The sequence below is a fragment of the Trichoplusia ni genome, chromosome 22, assembly GCF_003590095.1.
Source record: "Trichoplusia ni isolate ovarian cell line Hi5 chromosome 22, tn1, whole genome shotgun sequence".
NCBI lineage: Eukaryota > Metazoa > Arthropoda > Insecta > Lepidoptera > Noctuidae > Trichoplusia > Trichoplusia ni.
The window spans coordinates 2,756,294-2,772,866 of NC_039499.1; the positions used below are offsets into that span (position 1 = coordinate 2,756,294).

The 16,573-nt window shown below is 36.0% G+C and overlaps 1 protein-coding gene across 4 annotated transcripts in view; it reads left to right on the plus strand.

The window, feature by feature from the left end:
• The window catches only part of LOC113504627 (myelin transcription factor 1), a 201,290-nt gene that overhangs the window by 51,041 nt on the left and 133,676 nt on the right, over nt 1-16,573 (plus strand). The window lies entirely within an intron of this gene.

Sequence of the window (16,573 nt, forward strand, 5' to 3'; positions counted from 1 at the left end):
ATGAAATATTTAATAAAATAAAATTTTAAAAGTCGGACTTACGACACTAACGGTTCCGTACAAATAGGTTTAAGATATTCAAATAGGTTTTGCAACAAGTATATTTGCCACCTACTAACAAATTTATAGCCTTAGCAACCATTTCATAATCTCGATCTTAATATTGTGTATTAAATACATAACCTGTTCAAAAAATAATTGTCTAGCTATCACGGTTCAATAGATACAGCGGAGCCTCAGTGATAGGGTTAACCTTTGGGTACAGAACCCTAAAAACGATTCCTGCACTGAAGAATGTAATCCTTGTGTCTCTAGGGGTTTTGCAAACATATAAGTCACATGCTTGAGGACATCCAGACTAAGAACAAGCATTCGTGGATCTGTCAAATGCTTTTCCTTCGCAGGACTCGAACCCACGACACGTTACGCAAAGTACCTTTGGCGTGTTGACTTATACCACTCGGCGGTCCATGCCAATTGGACACAATTCATAATCATACTGCTAACAAAATTACACCTGAAATTACGAAAATTGTTCTTGATTCTTTCACGAATTGCTTCGGATTAACCCGCACGTGTTTTCGACCGACTAATTATGTAGTAAATTGCTTGTGTCGACATTATTACACAACTGTAACTCTGAAAGTCAAGGCAGTCACTTATTTTCTCATATCGTCCAGTAATTTTTGCTTTTACATTGCGCACGTTTTTACTCAGTCAAAGAGTGAGATATAGTGACGGCATTAGCTCTGGTAATAATTCATAAGATTCAGGTCCTCAACCATTTGACCACACAATCCCAAACGTAACCAAACTTGAAAGTCAACTCGTATTTCAAGATGAACATCATCAAAGTAAATAAATTATTGAGGCCGACGCAAGTCTTGAAGATTGCGGGGTCTTATTACAAATTCACTTTGGTGTCTTCGGGTCCAAATAATCCTGGCCATTAGCAAAATGTACCTACAGAAGATAGGGAGTAATTACATTCCGCGGTAAACTGTCATCGGTCACTCCGATCGGTTAGTAATTAGGTTTTCGTGGTCGGTTTGACCAACAACGGTCACTCGATTCGGACGATTGATTAGACGTGACGCAGAAACGACCCAATTTCTGGCGTGTTGAATACGTTATCAGTACCGCAGAGGGACAAAATGCGATTATGTGAAGGTAATGTATTAATGGTATTACTGATTGGGAGAGGTCAAGATGGTGGTTCGATTGACCGGATACCGAAATACATTTGTAGAACTGGCTCAATCCAATATTTAATTAACTGATTAGAAAATAATATGCTATAATATTTCTTCGTATACCTAACGAGTTACTAACACCTACGTGGAAAATTTCGTAAACTTGTTATAGATGAGTAAATATTTATCTTTAAAACACAAATAAGCTTTGAAGCAATCAGTGTGATAAATATCTCAGTGTCACTAGTTCTACTAAAATGATTAGTTTCTCAGGTCCCTTTACTAACAGCACATGTGCGTCCTCGTCATTTTGATCCGCGGACTTCGGAGCAATAAATTACCAATATAAATTATTCAAATTCGTCATCGGACAACCAGATTAATTAGGTATTACTATTCACCACTGGCAACAGAAGGCTCCGGCGATTAGCAATACGTCACCGGTAAATATGGCAACACTTATTCCACGATTTATATAGGGGAGAGTGGGGTAATGGAGACAGTGGGTAATAAATCTATGCGAAGTGATTTGGTACAAAGCAGTGGGCCCACATAGTAAGCTCGGATCGGCCAGGACATCCATTGTGGGCCGAACACCCGCGGAATCCGATAATGCCGAGGAGATTGTCCCGACTTCCCTTTAACACCTCTCGATACCGCTGCGTATATGAATAGTTCTGTGTATATTGAATTGTTGCCATTGATTTGGGATTAAATTTCCCCTAATTTAAGTATTTAGCAAGTGCTTACTTTAATATCTGTAGCTCCAGGTAAATTATTTTGCATATTTCAACTTTTGCCAAATTCAAATTGTATGGTAAAACGAACACTTTTTACTGTTCAAGCGTAAGAAAATTGCAACATTAATAATTATTGATACTTTTAAGTTAATCATAATGATATAAGAGATTATAGCAACCAACACAAACATTGATATGCAAAAGGATTTTACTATGTCATTGGTGTACCAGCGCGCCGCGTGCGCGACCCACCCGCACTAAACTTAATCTATAAATCAAGAAGAGAAACTATTTCGTAATTAGATCGTATTTAGGACGGGGCACAACACCTTCCCAACTCCTTGAGAGCCTCCCGAAGGGCTCAAAAGGTAGCTCCATTGCCTTTCAAGCACCTCTTTATCGGCTAATATCCTTGGTAAATGGATCTCAAATATTTTGCCCTATAACCGTTATAGCAGAACGATGTTATCATGTTTATTGCTTTTCGGTACAACGAGTCTGAGAGGTTTTATTATTATCGTATTATGATAAATGTGAAAGTCTGTATGTTCGTATTAGTTGAGCTTGTTATGCAGTAATGAACACAATCAATAGAGTTTACATTTATGAAGTTCCAGGGAATATTATAAAGTTGACAAAAAATACGTTAATAATGATGAAATAAATTAATAACAAAACATAATAGACAACACAAAGGCAGTCGAACAAAAAAACACAGTAAACAATAATGAAAATGCAAAAATAGAAATCCTCTTAACGAAAGCGTCATTCTTTAGTCGCGCAAAAACGTTTTTGATGTTTGTATACTTAGTGTTTAATAAGTTGATCCTATTACGATGTCCAGGTAACGACACAATGGAAGCGCGCTAACAAGATTATAACTTTATTTCGTAAATTAATAAAAAAGTAGCGGCGCCGTGTGTTCCATTTTGCCCCTACCTCCTCTCGCCCAAGTGATATTGTTTATGATTTTTGTAGCGTTATTTAAAGGTTTATAGGTGATATTTTGTGTTTTGTTTTAGTCGGTACTGAGTACTTATAACAAAAATATTTTCTCCGCCTCCATATTTACGATAATTTCTACCTTAAACTTTTTGTAAATTACACTCATTAATTTATCTCATTTTATCTTATTTCTCGTGACACATTGTAATTGTTTTATTTTTCAACACGCATCAAATTTTACCAAAATCTTAAAATAGCCAAACTACAAAACAGTTTGTTGCCGATAACAGTTATTTTATCTTTAACAATATTAGGACATTTTATTTTTACCCTTACACGCCTAACTAACCGCCATGCAACAATATACAAAAAATAATTCCTGTCCTTACCAATCACATTTTTAATTAAACAGCAATATTGGATTACAATAATTCAGTACATATTAGTTTATTACACGTCATTATCTCGTAAACAGTGTTCTGTTAATGAAACAATCAATGTTAACAGCCGGACAGTTGTCCCACTCAATATGTCCCCGCTTGACTATGATTCTCATTAACTTAATAGGTGCGATATGGTTCGTGCTCCAATATGACTTATATTAAAGCTTGGCTGACTTTTGTTGATGTAGGGAATATAATACATGTGCGAATGTATCGTAGTGTACGTGAAGCTTTTTGAAAATTATATTGACAGATGATTGAATTCGTTATATTTTTAAATAATATTATTTGCGGAAGATTAAATACAGACATTTTGAATCCGCTATTTCATGGCGTAATTTTTTTTTATATTAATGTGAATCCATTATTTTTCCTGAGTAGGTACCTACCACTCTATGTTTGATTCGCTCAGATTTTATTATTTGGTCTACATATACCTATGTAAATCGTTCAGATTGTAATTTTTTTTTAACAAAGTAAATGTTACTCAAAATATTTCAGCGTTTCTTGCTTCAACAACAGACCATTTTGCAATATCTCAAGGAAAAAGTAAATAATTTCTTCACAACAAGAAACCAACACATTTTATTATACACATGCTCCCTTAATAACACTAATCGATCAACACATGTACCTACATTATTAGGCCCCCTGCACACGAGCCAGAGGTAATGAGCGTAATGAGCGCGCCCCCGCCTCATCTTCACGGGATTACTTGTAAACGTGCATTTAGACAAGGCGAGAAATATCATACCACTTGCGATACATTGCTGGCGAAGATATATCACTTTTGATACTACAGCTGTGCGAATACGCAATGTATTGCAACTCGCGTGATATTTCTCACCTCGTCGCAATGAGTCTTTACTGTAGCTTCCGATAAACGTTATTCTGTGTGTTAGTACTCTTATGTCGACGGTCAGGATTACAGTTGAGCCGAGTGAGGCCGTGTGATGAGCATTGAGCATGCTTACTTAACTTTTTGACACGACGCGATTAAATATTATTTTCTGATTAGACCAGATTACGTCGGCTTTAGTTAAGATACTTATGATTTAAGTTACTTCATACTTTCGATTTATTATGATTATATTTTAGATGATTACCCTTTGATCGACCTTTAATATAATTTACTTTAACTAACATTTAATAAAATATCTAAAATAAATATGAAAAAATTTCATTTTAGAAATAATATATTTTTGCTACGTTACCACTTACTAGCACAGCATAACACAACAAATTCCGTATATTATCTCCCTAATCAAGTATATTCGTGGCGCACCCGCGACGCAATACTCTCCTATTACCGCTAAACAAACAAGACAGCTGCTAACATTTATTACTCCGTCATTCTTATCTCCACATATTACGCTCAGAAGAAGTTGCTCGCCACGAATGGCCCTTAATGACGCGCGGTCAGAAAAACGTAGGAGCGAGGTCTCCCGCTCAAGCGAGCGACTGATTTGGACTCGCTTCGTCTTGTGGGACCGTGCACTTACAGTTGAATAAAATTATATTTATGAACGAAATTGTAATGTCCTTTTTTTTAAAAGATTTATTTTTAAAATGTGCAAATATTAGCTCTAAGAAGTAAAATTGAATTCATTATTAAATGATGCAACGGTTTACTCACGCGTAGCTATCGAGAGTGCCCGACTAGTTTCAGACCCAACCGAATTTCTTAATCATGAGCTGACGCGGCAGCTCATTTTCATTTCATAATGAATCAGTCAGGGCCGATCAATGCCCGCTCAACATTGAAAACCAAAGCCCGATAAGTCCAGTAAAGGGTCAGTAAATCGTGCATTAAGCATCAATTAAAACTGATACAATCTACCTGCGTACATCCTATTAGCAACCCTTACCTAGTTATGATCGCCAAATCGGCAAGATAACGCTTCGTATTTACTTTGATTCTCGTCGTTAAAAGTTCAGGGGCTGACGGGGGCAGTCGTTAGGATCCTAATGGCCACCATTTGTCTTGTCCGGCCTCTAGTTGTGCCTCGCTAATGAAATTATTGCCGCAACTATACTAAAGGTTATAAATACAGCCGTAAGGCCGGACGCCACCTTGTTTCCCTCTAATGGACCGGTCAAACTGTAAACTGTGTTATCAATGAAATTACAATTAGTGAGGGATAAAAATGACGAAGGGTCGGAAGTCGCATTTGCTCCTTTTGTTTACGTTGGGAAGTGGTTCGTTCAATTTGCTATCTCGAAGGGTTTAATGAAATTTTAAATGTTGATTGTAGTTTTAACGCTATTGGTTTATTAAACATGAAAATTTTTGGTAATTAGTAACTTTAGTATGAGGACGCAGTACGCACGATTATGTTGATGTTTTACGCTGATCAAAACAGAAATATATGTATAATTTTTTTTTTTTATCAAAGGTCGGTCGTTCAAAGTTCATTTTCAAAAATATTTACTTCATTTCGTTCTCCAGCCAGGCCATCAGGACTCGTGAAAACTAATCTGTCGCGATATGACCACAATAAAACGTAGTCTTCAGTGATTCGTGGAATGTGTCGGCCAAGAATGCCATCTGCCGGGGACAATCAAAACTTTGGCGCAATGGAATTTTCTGCTTAGTGTCCAGCGTATTGGCGCGGACAGTTGGGGTATGTCTTGGACGTGTGGACCACCACGTTATGACATAATTACTTATTTAATTTAGTAGTAGTGTTTTGTTTTGATAAATATTGTTGGACAAAATTCTACTGTGTAAATACTTCTTGGTGGAGGAAAACTATTTGATCGGTATTCTAATCTTGATTTAAATCGATATTCAAAAACAAATTGCTGGCCCTAAAATGAAACGAAACAAAATCGGGGTTAAAGCTCATAAATATTGAAAAACGAATACCTCAATACAAAAACAAAGCAAATTAGACATTATAAAGCAAGTGGCCACATCAAAAAAGCCACTGTACACAAAGTAGACCGCAGGAGGGATCCGTGGCTTATCGACGCTCCTATTGTTCGCTTTTATCCCAGTGAAAAATACTCATCGCAAATGGCCTAATCTTTCTACATCAAACGAACACAGACCTTGATATTACACGCGTCATTTGAAGTCTCAAAGACATTCCTGTGCGGGGAAAAAATTAAAATAACATAGAATACAATGGAGCGGCTGCTTCCAAGTGATTGGCGGGACGATGGCAAAGATTGCAAAATTAAAAATTCTTTTTAAAATATTATAGGACAAAGGAATTATGTTGATAATGTTTGTGCAACGTTTGCGTGTGTGTTGTTAAGTTTAATAAAACTCAGTTGAATAAAGGGCCTGTATGAGAGGAACTTGAAAATATTAGCTTAGCAACAATATTATGACGAGATTTTTTTTTCCTTTCAATATCAATGTCTTTAAAAATTGCAATCAATATTGCATTTTTTTTTGGAAAAGCAACATTTTTTTATTTTAAATCAAACATGTCGAAATGTACATTATTAAGGGCATGAATTTCAATAATATTTTAGTTTTAAAATTAGCATCTTTATTTATATACCTGTAAAATAATCAAATACCGCACACAAAACAAAAATAGAACGCAACAAATCAAAAAGCGTAACATTAAGGTGAGGACACATGATGGATCAATCCTACGCGGCTTTGTGCCTTTCCGAGCGGTTACCTTCGAATGCGTTCACACTCGCAGATTTTAAACGCATTTCGTGGGCCATTAGTCGACGTGAAAGAGCCTGGAAGTGCCTGTGATTATGATTGATCGTCCCCACAATGCCTGACTTGTTGAATGGGAGCCCTCACGTGTGTACTTGCCTTATTTGTTAGGAACTAAGACGATTACTTTGAAACTTTGGTTTCAACTTGATCACGCTGTTGTTTTGTTTTTGCAATTTGTTGATTGTTTTTTTTGGAATTATTGCGTTGAAGTAATTGTTTTTGAAAGTATTCGGATAGTACATCTAATGGTGTATGAGACTAGTGTAATTTAAGGATAAAAACCCAAAAACGAACCATCAAAATAGAAGCATAAGCAAATACATAAAAAACTTTATGATTATATTTTGAAATATTTAAATTTTTATTCGTTCAGTTCCGTCCTAATTTTTAATCGTACTTTTTGCCGTTTATTCCTATTACTGTTATACATACTGTGTCCACGCAACAAAATCACTTACACATATGTAATGAAATATGAACTCTAAAACTATGAGTATACAGTATACATTTATTAAACACAACACAAGTATAGCAAATGCAATATAAAACCGGGCTGAGTATTGGAACTCGGTCGAATGCATCTATTGTGAGCAGTCAAGTCGATAGCGCCTTCATTCGGACCAAATCGAGAATGAACGTAGATTAACTATTGAGAACTTCCACTTAAGATGTTAAATTCGTTTTGAATTTAGTAAATTTGGAATGCGCTCCTGTTTTAAACGCTGTGTTTATAATCTTTGTTTGCATTAATGCTGGTTCCAATTTCGTAATAAATTATTTAAATAATTAAAAACTTTTTGAAAATCTATAATAAAGCAATTCATCAAATACAATACTTCTTTATAGACTAAATTAATAAAATTAGGGAAATCCATGACATTTTTATTTTAATAAACTCATTTATTTTCTGTTTCACTTTGTCGATACTTAGAAATGGAAAGGGACTGCAATGGAACTAACTATATATGAAGCTTATTGCCAAAAAATAAATAAGAAGAAAAATGAGGTTGTCCTTATTTTTAATATCCTTCGATCACTGTCGAGAAAAAAAAACAGAAAAATGCAAAGAAAAAAAAGTTGAAACCACAGCTATTTGCATTGTAATTCAGGGTGACGGAAGCAATTATTTTTTATCGACACGCACGACCGCGGCCGCGGGACAAAGTTGCACAGGAGACGAGTGGGGGGGCACAGCGAGACACCGACGCATTGCACCCGCGGGACACAACAGATAGTTGAGACAAAAAGAAGGTTCTAAAGGGGAAACTGTGTTCAAGGGACCTAGAGTGTTATCAAAAGGTAGAATAGTAAAAGAGTTCTATATGATATTCAGAGTCTTAAATGTAACATAATTTTAGGTGATTTATCAAACGTATTTTTTTTTGACAACAATCATACTTAATGACTTAATCGATGACGTTATCCAGTTCATTCACTTTAAAATAATCTTAGAAAAAAAAAACTTCTCGAACAGTGTCAAGAAAGGTCATAAAATAAGGTAATTAAAATTGTAAATTGAACACCACAGCATGTACTACAAAATAGTAAAAATATTTAAGTAGTACTACATACTTAAATTTTCATGCACTAGCTACATTTTATAGTTTGACTGGCAAACATTCACTTGTATTTTCTTTCATTCACAAACAAAGATCACATTGTATGTAACAACACTATTAAGGGAAAAAAATCTTACGAAAATATTTGTGTTGGTGACAAAGAAGCTGGTATGTACACAGCCTTAGGGGTCGCGGCGGGAAACGTCTTTTTTATAATCTGTTTACTTGTTCCCACTCTTACTAGATAATCTTTTTATACTGAACATCCGCGGATGTATTTCGAGCACAATCTTTAAAAAAAAACATCGCTTTATGAAATGGAACACGATTCTCTACTTTCTTAGTTTATAGATTGAATATTTTGCACTTGTTTCTATAGTCTTTAGGTCTTTATTATTTTTTTGTAAGGCCGTAGATTGTTTATTTTATGTTTTTGCAGAATTACAAGACATACCCCAATATTTAAAAATCTTAATGTTACGTGGCAAATGCAACAAACACAGGTTTACAAAATGCGATAAAATTGAACTCGTCTCGTCTCATAAAGAAAACCCCAAAAATAATTCGATTCCGAAACATATATTTGCGATGAAATTTAATCACATAGGTAAAGGTAGAAATAGCGAATAGCTCCTAATTTCCTTGGAAAAATATGAAGCGTTTAACAAAGTTTAACTGAACATAAAATTTTATTGACCCATATATGATGTAGAGAGACAATCCGAGCCGATTCGAGTTCCCGAGTCATTAGACTCGTTTTATTACTCAATGACGATAAACATGTCGTAAGCTATCGACTGAAAACATTCGTGGAATTAGTTCCCTCCTCTATTCGATTATTACGATTATTGTATTCGATAATCGAGTTCTGTTTATTTTTATTCGATGATTATACGGTTTATTGCGAGGAATATGGTGTTTATTTTTTGTTAGAGGTTTTGTAACTTTATTTATGATATTTTTAGCATTTAGCACTTAAGGATCTTTTTTAATAATTTGTCGTAATTACGTAGCATGCATCCACAAAACAATGTATATTTTTTCTTAACTAACTTTTACTGATATCACCAGAACAATAAACAACAAACAATCTTCAGCCATAAAATTCTGAAACAAATACCTTTTATTTGTCAGTTCTTAAAAAAACCTTCTCAAATTAACTTAGTAACACGAGAGCACCCGGATATTATTTATTGCTTACAATTTTGCTTACACGGGAAAAATATTGCAGTACATTTTTCCTAGGCGCTCGTTTCTCGAGAAACTCCTAATTTCTAATGGGCCATTTACCACTTTGTCAATTGCACCAATAAATCTGAGCGAGTGCCTCTCGCTGGTTGAGTTATCGCTCCGTCTGAGGCTAAATGTCGCTACATTCTTTTGTTTTGTTTTACAACACTCCAAGCGGACAAGACTGACGTTTGACAGATTTATTTATTGCTGGTCAAATGTAGCTGAGTAACCGGACAAGAAACGATTTAAAGTTGGTATTGTTGGTTTATAATGCAACGTCTTTTTGTACTATAGTACGTTTTATTTATTTTTTAATCACAGTTATTACAATAAAAATTAGAGTCATTAAAAAAATCGTCAATATTTCAAACATTTTTTCCTCTGAAGTAACACACAAATTGTAAAGTTAAAAAATAAATGTATGAAGGTAAAATCGCAGTCTAGACTATCTGACTTTTATAGCCATTCGTTAAAAATTCACTTCGACAGAAGTTGAACTACGATAAATTTTAATTAGAAGAAAATTTAATCCCAAACATCGATTGAAATAATTTTATTGGTACGTCCCATTCTATCTACAATGAATGGGTTTTACTCAAACCGGTTGAAAGCAAAGTTTGAACATCGTATTCTATTTTCGAAATTCAACTGCTGTAACTTTTTAAATGGTACTCGTACGAGACTGGTGGTAAATTTAAAAATAAAATTTATTGATGGTTACCTCTTTTGAAAATCGTAAAAAGCGCGAGTTAATATGAATTATGTTTTGAATTCGGCCTTGATGATTTTATTATTAAAAAAATCTTTTATTTTGCATTTATCGGTTATTACATTACATGCGTTCGTCGCCTAATAATATTTACATAAAACTGCATGTATCGCTAAGCCGACACAACGCCCAACTCTATAATAATTATTCACGGAGTCCGTTCCAGCTCTATTTAAATTTCGTACACAAAACTGTGAGCAAACATGGCGTCGTATAGAGCTTGTTTATTTAAGGCAGTAATATCCCGCTCTAATTCTGGAACTGAATCTAAATCCCGGTCTTTGATTCACATCAGAAACTGACTACATTTGTCGGACATGTGGCCGTCGCTTGTCTTTATACCTTGAATTTTGGATGCGGCTGACGTCGGAGTTCGTCGGCGGTTTTCAGGTGGACAGAATACGCAACTACGTTAGAATTGTAAAGTTGGTTTAGACGGTACGGTAACTAAACCTACCGTGAATTAGGACTGTCATTCCATTACCGGCGATGTGAACTGTTCAAACTTTTTCAACAGTCATCCCACCGAAATAACGTTATGTGCGACAACAGCTTTGTATGCAGTTGCGAATGATGAAACAACTGTGTAGTCGTTATTTAGATTATTTCAGAACAATCGTTTATATTTACTTACGTTGGAAGCTTATTACAGCGTCGCAAACTGTAGACTTAATCAACAGAAAGATGGGTCATAAAATTTAATTAAAGCGGGTCATCAGTCACCAAGAGGTCCGGGTCGCGTCACTGGCCCTGCAAGATAACGTAGGGTCAGACGTTGCAACCCGAGCGTGATGAATGTACTCAGACCTCAAATATGTACTGTTGACGGCTCCTGTTTAAATATCCCGTGCAATTAATCGAGATGGAAGGATACGCTAGCCGTGTGGCGACGGCTCAAGAAAATCGATTCATCCTTAAGTCACGCTCAACTTATGCGGCATATTATTCATAAGTTTGTTACTCTCCCCGGCGGACGCGGACGGTCCAAATGCAAACAAACCGCGATTCTACTTATTAATCATTCACCGGGGATCCTTGTTATCGAATAGCCGTGATGAAGTGGCGGCTACTCTAATTGTGATTAGCGGTAACTAGGTGACCGCTGGACGATGGTCAACACTAATCGCCAGGGGTAAGTCGATGCATAACTTACTATAGAATGGTTTTGTTGTTTACGTTCCTAAATTATGTTAGAGTTTTTAGACAATGTATCTCCCCAAATTACTCATTATAATTTAACGTATGATGTATGATGACATCCTCATTATTTAACAGGCGTTTTGTCAACTTGTACCGTTTCTGTCGCGACTTCGGCGTGTTTATCGAAATATTAAAATGTCCATACAAAGGCCGCAGTGCTCGTTACACGAAATACCATTCACCTTCTCACTCCTCATTAAAATTGGTACGACAGCTTCTAAATTCTACTCTTTTCTCCGCACCTCCATTTCAATATACAGGAAAAAGTGGAAGAGCGATGTGTACGGAGTACCGAACCGGGCTGGCAAAACTTTTGCCTCCCCTACCCACCGGTGGGGGCAAAAAGTGTTGCCGACGGGTGAGGCGCGTACTTATAGCTATGTCGGGGAAAAGTTTTCCGTGTTGCGGGCTGAGGGGGGCGGCGGGGGGAGACCACGCATGCGCGCTCATAGCTCCGCAGCGGCAACGCGCCAGTCCTGTACAGGACTTTGTTTCCGACGCAGGGATGTTGCTGTTTTTCCCACGATATGCGCACTTACGTAATGCAATGACGGATTTTTAAACCACGATGTTTTTTTTCAGCCGCATGAAATTATAAATATTTTTTTTGTATTTTTACAGATTATCCCAAATAATTATTTGTAGCTTACTTAATACAAATGGACTGAATACGATTAAATAAAATTTATAGTAATACATTTTGTACGTTTTAAGTGTAATAATGCAGGTTGATAGTATTTTATGAGGTCATAAAATTACTTAGGTCATGCTATGGGTACAAGGGAGGCAATCGATATGATGCCTCACACCCCGCCGTAGCAAAGTAGCGGCTAGCTTTTGGCACCGCCTACGTCGTAGACCGTAGCACCGTAGCTACGACCCGGATAGCCTACGTTGATCGTAGTAAGAAACTATGTAAATCTCCAGGAATATTTTATGCAAGTTATCCAATGAAGAAGACTATATTATTCTCTATTTTAATTTCCTTTTAAATAATCGTACGGAATAAACTGTTTTTGTTTTGTTTCGTACATTCTTCATTCAAAGATTCTGGAAACGTAAAAAACATTAATTTTTTACAACTAAGTAGGTTTTCAAGGCAAAAAATAACATTTTGTTCAAATTAGTTCCAAGATTTCTTAATCAAAACTTTTTATTAAAATTAGTGAAACGCTATAACGTGTTTTAACACAGTTTACGCGTGTGTTTCATGAACTGTTGCGTTAAAACACGTAAGTATCATGCGAGTTACATCGGAGTGAACTTGAAACCGACTCTCGCGCAACTTCGCCGGATTTGTTGCGACTTGTTGTTTGTTCTGTTTGTTACCAAACTAAATTTGAGTTGCTAAACTAAACTTGTGGATATTTAAAGGGAACTTTTTCTCGGAGTCAACGGCCCGGCCGCTTAGTCCGTCACCCAGTTTCAGAGCCAGCCGAGTTATGGCAGTTGTTCGTAAACTACTTGGACCAACGGACAGAGGGCTGCAGTTGGGGGTCATGGCGCTAATTTGACCTTGGACACAACTTAGACTACTGTTTGACTACACGAGCTCATAGTTTGTAATTGGTGTTCTCGATGTAATTGGTTGGACCTGATGAATCTTGCCGGTCAAGGTTCGCCACTCTTTTCGTTGTTTATTTAGCAGTGCTTTCTGTGCTGTTGTAAAACTTGAATTATATAGTAAGTTTTTGATTCTCAGCAGGAATTAAAAAAGTTTCCGTTCCCAGGGGATATGAGCAACTCCACCATAAACATTTGGGATGGGTAGATTTCAAGGATATTTCAGTTCGGTTAAATACCTACTCAAAATCTTAAACATTGTTCCATAATTTAAAATAAAGTAAATTACCAACAAATTCAAACCCACAATCGACCCCACCTTCAATCAAATAATCCATTCAACGAAAACCTTAAATCAATTTCTTCATAAAATCCTTTCTTATCCACAAGCAGGCATCTCATCGAAAAGCGACTTAATTAACTGACTCAGTCAAAGGCTTCAAACAAATTGGCCACGACAAAATAATGCGGTAGATAATAGGCGTTTAGGTGGGCCGAACAGCTCCGGGCATAGCACCTGACTAACAAAATTAATTACAACCCAATAAGGAAATATTAACCGGCCGGTTAATAAGCATTGGGGATACGCCACAATTAAATTGGGAGGGTCTAGCAGTCATTATTTATAAACAATAATATATCACGGCGATATTTTCAAGATGTTGCTCGCCGCAGCGATGCGTCATGCGCTCTGCTCCTGCCAGCCTTTTACATTCAGTCTTACAATATTTATAGCTTTATTCTGATGTTGAGTAAGTTCAGAACTTTTAATTGTTTACATCTTAGAACTTCTATTTCTTATGAATATGAATGAAGGTATTTTTTGCTGATATGATAATGATTTCATAATTAATATGAAGTCTTTAGGAGCTCCTAGTGAGAAGATCATTTGTTCTATAGGGAGTTATAAAATATAGAAATTTCAAATGGTATTTCGATGGACATTATACTTCATACAACATTTACGATAAAAGCCCGTGTTAAGGCGAAAGTAATAATTAGTACAAAAAATGTTATTCGATATATAATTTGAGTGAAAAAGATTATTTCTAACATCTTGTTGACTGCTAGGTTTTCTGTTTTCTGATTGTCTAATCTAAAAACAAACCAACCCTACTTTCAGTAAGCATCGTAAAAGGGTGCCTGAAGAATTATATTGCCTGATCAATATAACGTTTTATTACCGAAGTCTGTTTTTCTAAGACTCGACGAGGCAAAATCCAAGTCATAATATAAACTTGGTTTCGTACGATATAAAAATATATCTGAATTACAGGTACGAGTTAAATCAGAAGAAAATATTAAAAGATAAAAAGAATAATTAATTATATATTAAAACTCATGTACGAGCTAACTCAACAAAAAAAATTAAAGAATACCTAAGTACTAAAATACTCGAAGTTGTTTTTGTTTTAGTTCATAATAAGATGACGATGACGATGAAGATGATGTCGATGACAACGACGATGACTTGTCGTATTAAAATATTTGCTTATTTATTATACAAATATTCATTAAACAACAAAAGAAAAAGAAGCTTTCCTTATTTCCCTTCACGTGACAATCAACGAGAGAAAAATACAACTTCAAGGAACTGCTGTAAAACACGTATAAAACGAGCATTCCTATACAAAATGTTCATAATACAGTGAATAGCAAATTATTAGAAGAAAATACCAGTAGGACGGTGTCTACCAGCGAGCAAAACACAAGCGTACACCGTATTTATAGTTATAATAATATGACGCAAAACTTTCCGAGCGTAGGAGCTAAAGCCATCGATTTTCAAAACTTTTTCATGGAAATAAACCTACTTTCGTTGTGTACACCGCGGGTTCTGTGTGTGCGTGAACCAGGGCCACTCACACAAGCAAACTTCTGTTGGAGGTCACGTTTTCAATGGATTAAAATTTAAAATGAATATACTTTAGCGTCGCATGAATTATCTTAATAATGTATTCAGATTTGTATGAGAATGTGATGAACACTGATTTTGTTTATACTTGCTAAGTTAGCTTCTAAAGGACTCTTTTGTTTCACTTTAAAGTTCATAATATAATGAGACAGAAAATACTCGTACGTCGTTCATGAAGTACCTATGTAACTCAGAAAATATAAGAAACATGTAAAGTTATCAAAAGCAAAGATTGAGCCTTCTCTAAAACTTCTGTAAAGGCTGTCAGTAGGCCTGACGAAATTATTAAGTTATTTAATTATTGTTGTATACAAATTATGATGTCTTTATGTAATATTGTCGGAACGTGTCTCCCAACACATCACAGGACCATCGACCGCTTGTATCGAGCGAACTCACACACACAAAGTCGACGTACTTGTAATGGGTCCGCAAAGAAAACTTTTTAAAACTTTTCCACCGAGGCAATATGGCTCGTGTTCTCAGCCGTTATGTTTTATTTAGGCAATGTGGTACTGTCCTTCTCTCGCTCACTAAAAACTCCTTACGAAAGAACAGGATGGATATATTTTTCAGCGTACGTTTTCAGTTGAACGGCAGCCTTGCCCGGGATACGAAGTAATTATTTCTATTCTGTCATTGCCGTGTATTTTTTATGTGCTGTCGTCATTTTGTAGGTTGCCACAGGGTCCTAGATTGTTACTATGTATGAACGTTTAATTAGAATTTGTTAAATGAGCAATAGAAAACTTTCGCTCAATTTGCTGCAGCGTGGAATGCAAGTTGCAGGTTCAGATAAAACACAGTAAAGTACAGCTTATCGACATTAAATCGCCTTTCCATTCTTTTTAATCCTTAATAAAGTGGTAAGTCAGCGACAAGTTTTTTTGCGCAGCCTGAACATTTTTTTGTTTTAAAAATTATCACATCCTTAACTTACCAATACCTACATAATCATCATAGCCTTTCCCCAACTGTATTGGGGTCGGCTTCCAGTCCAACCACTGGGTGCACCTCAGTACTTGTGTTTTACAAGGATCTGTATGGAAAATCTATTTTAAAATTCCATATTTTATTTCTCTAAGTCACGATGGCAAACCAAAAGTGTATCCGAACCTTTTTTTCAATTTACGTACGCTTACGAAATATGTTTTCAGCAGGTTTATTCTGAGCAAGAGTGCAATCTCACGGCGGTCGTTTATCAAGATCGTCATCTGATTGGGGCGCGCCTCAGCTGCGTTTTATTGCGGAATTACACGCCGCCCATCCTAATTTTAATTTATATTTCGAACGCCTATGCCGAAATTGGAATACCATTTTTC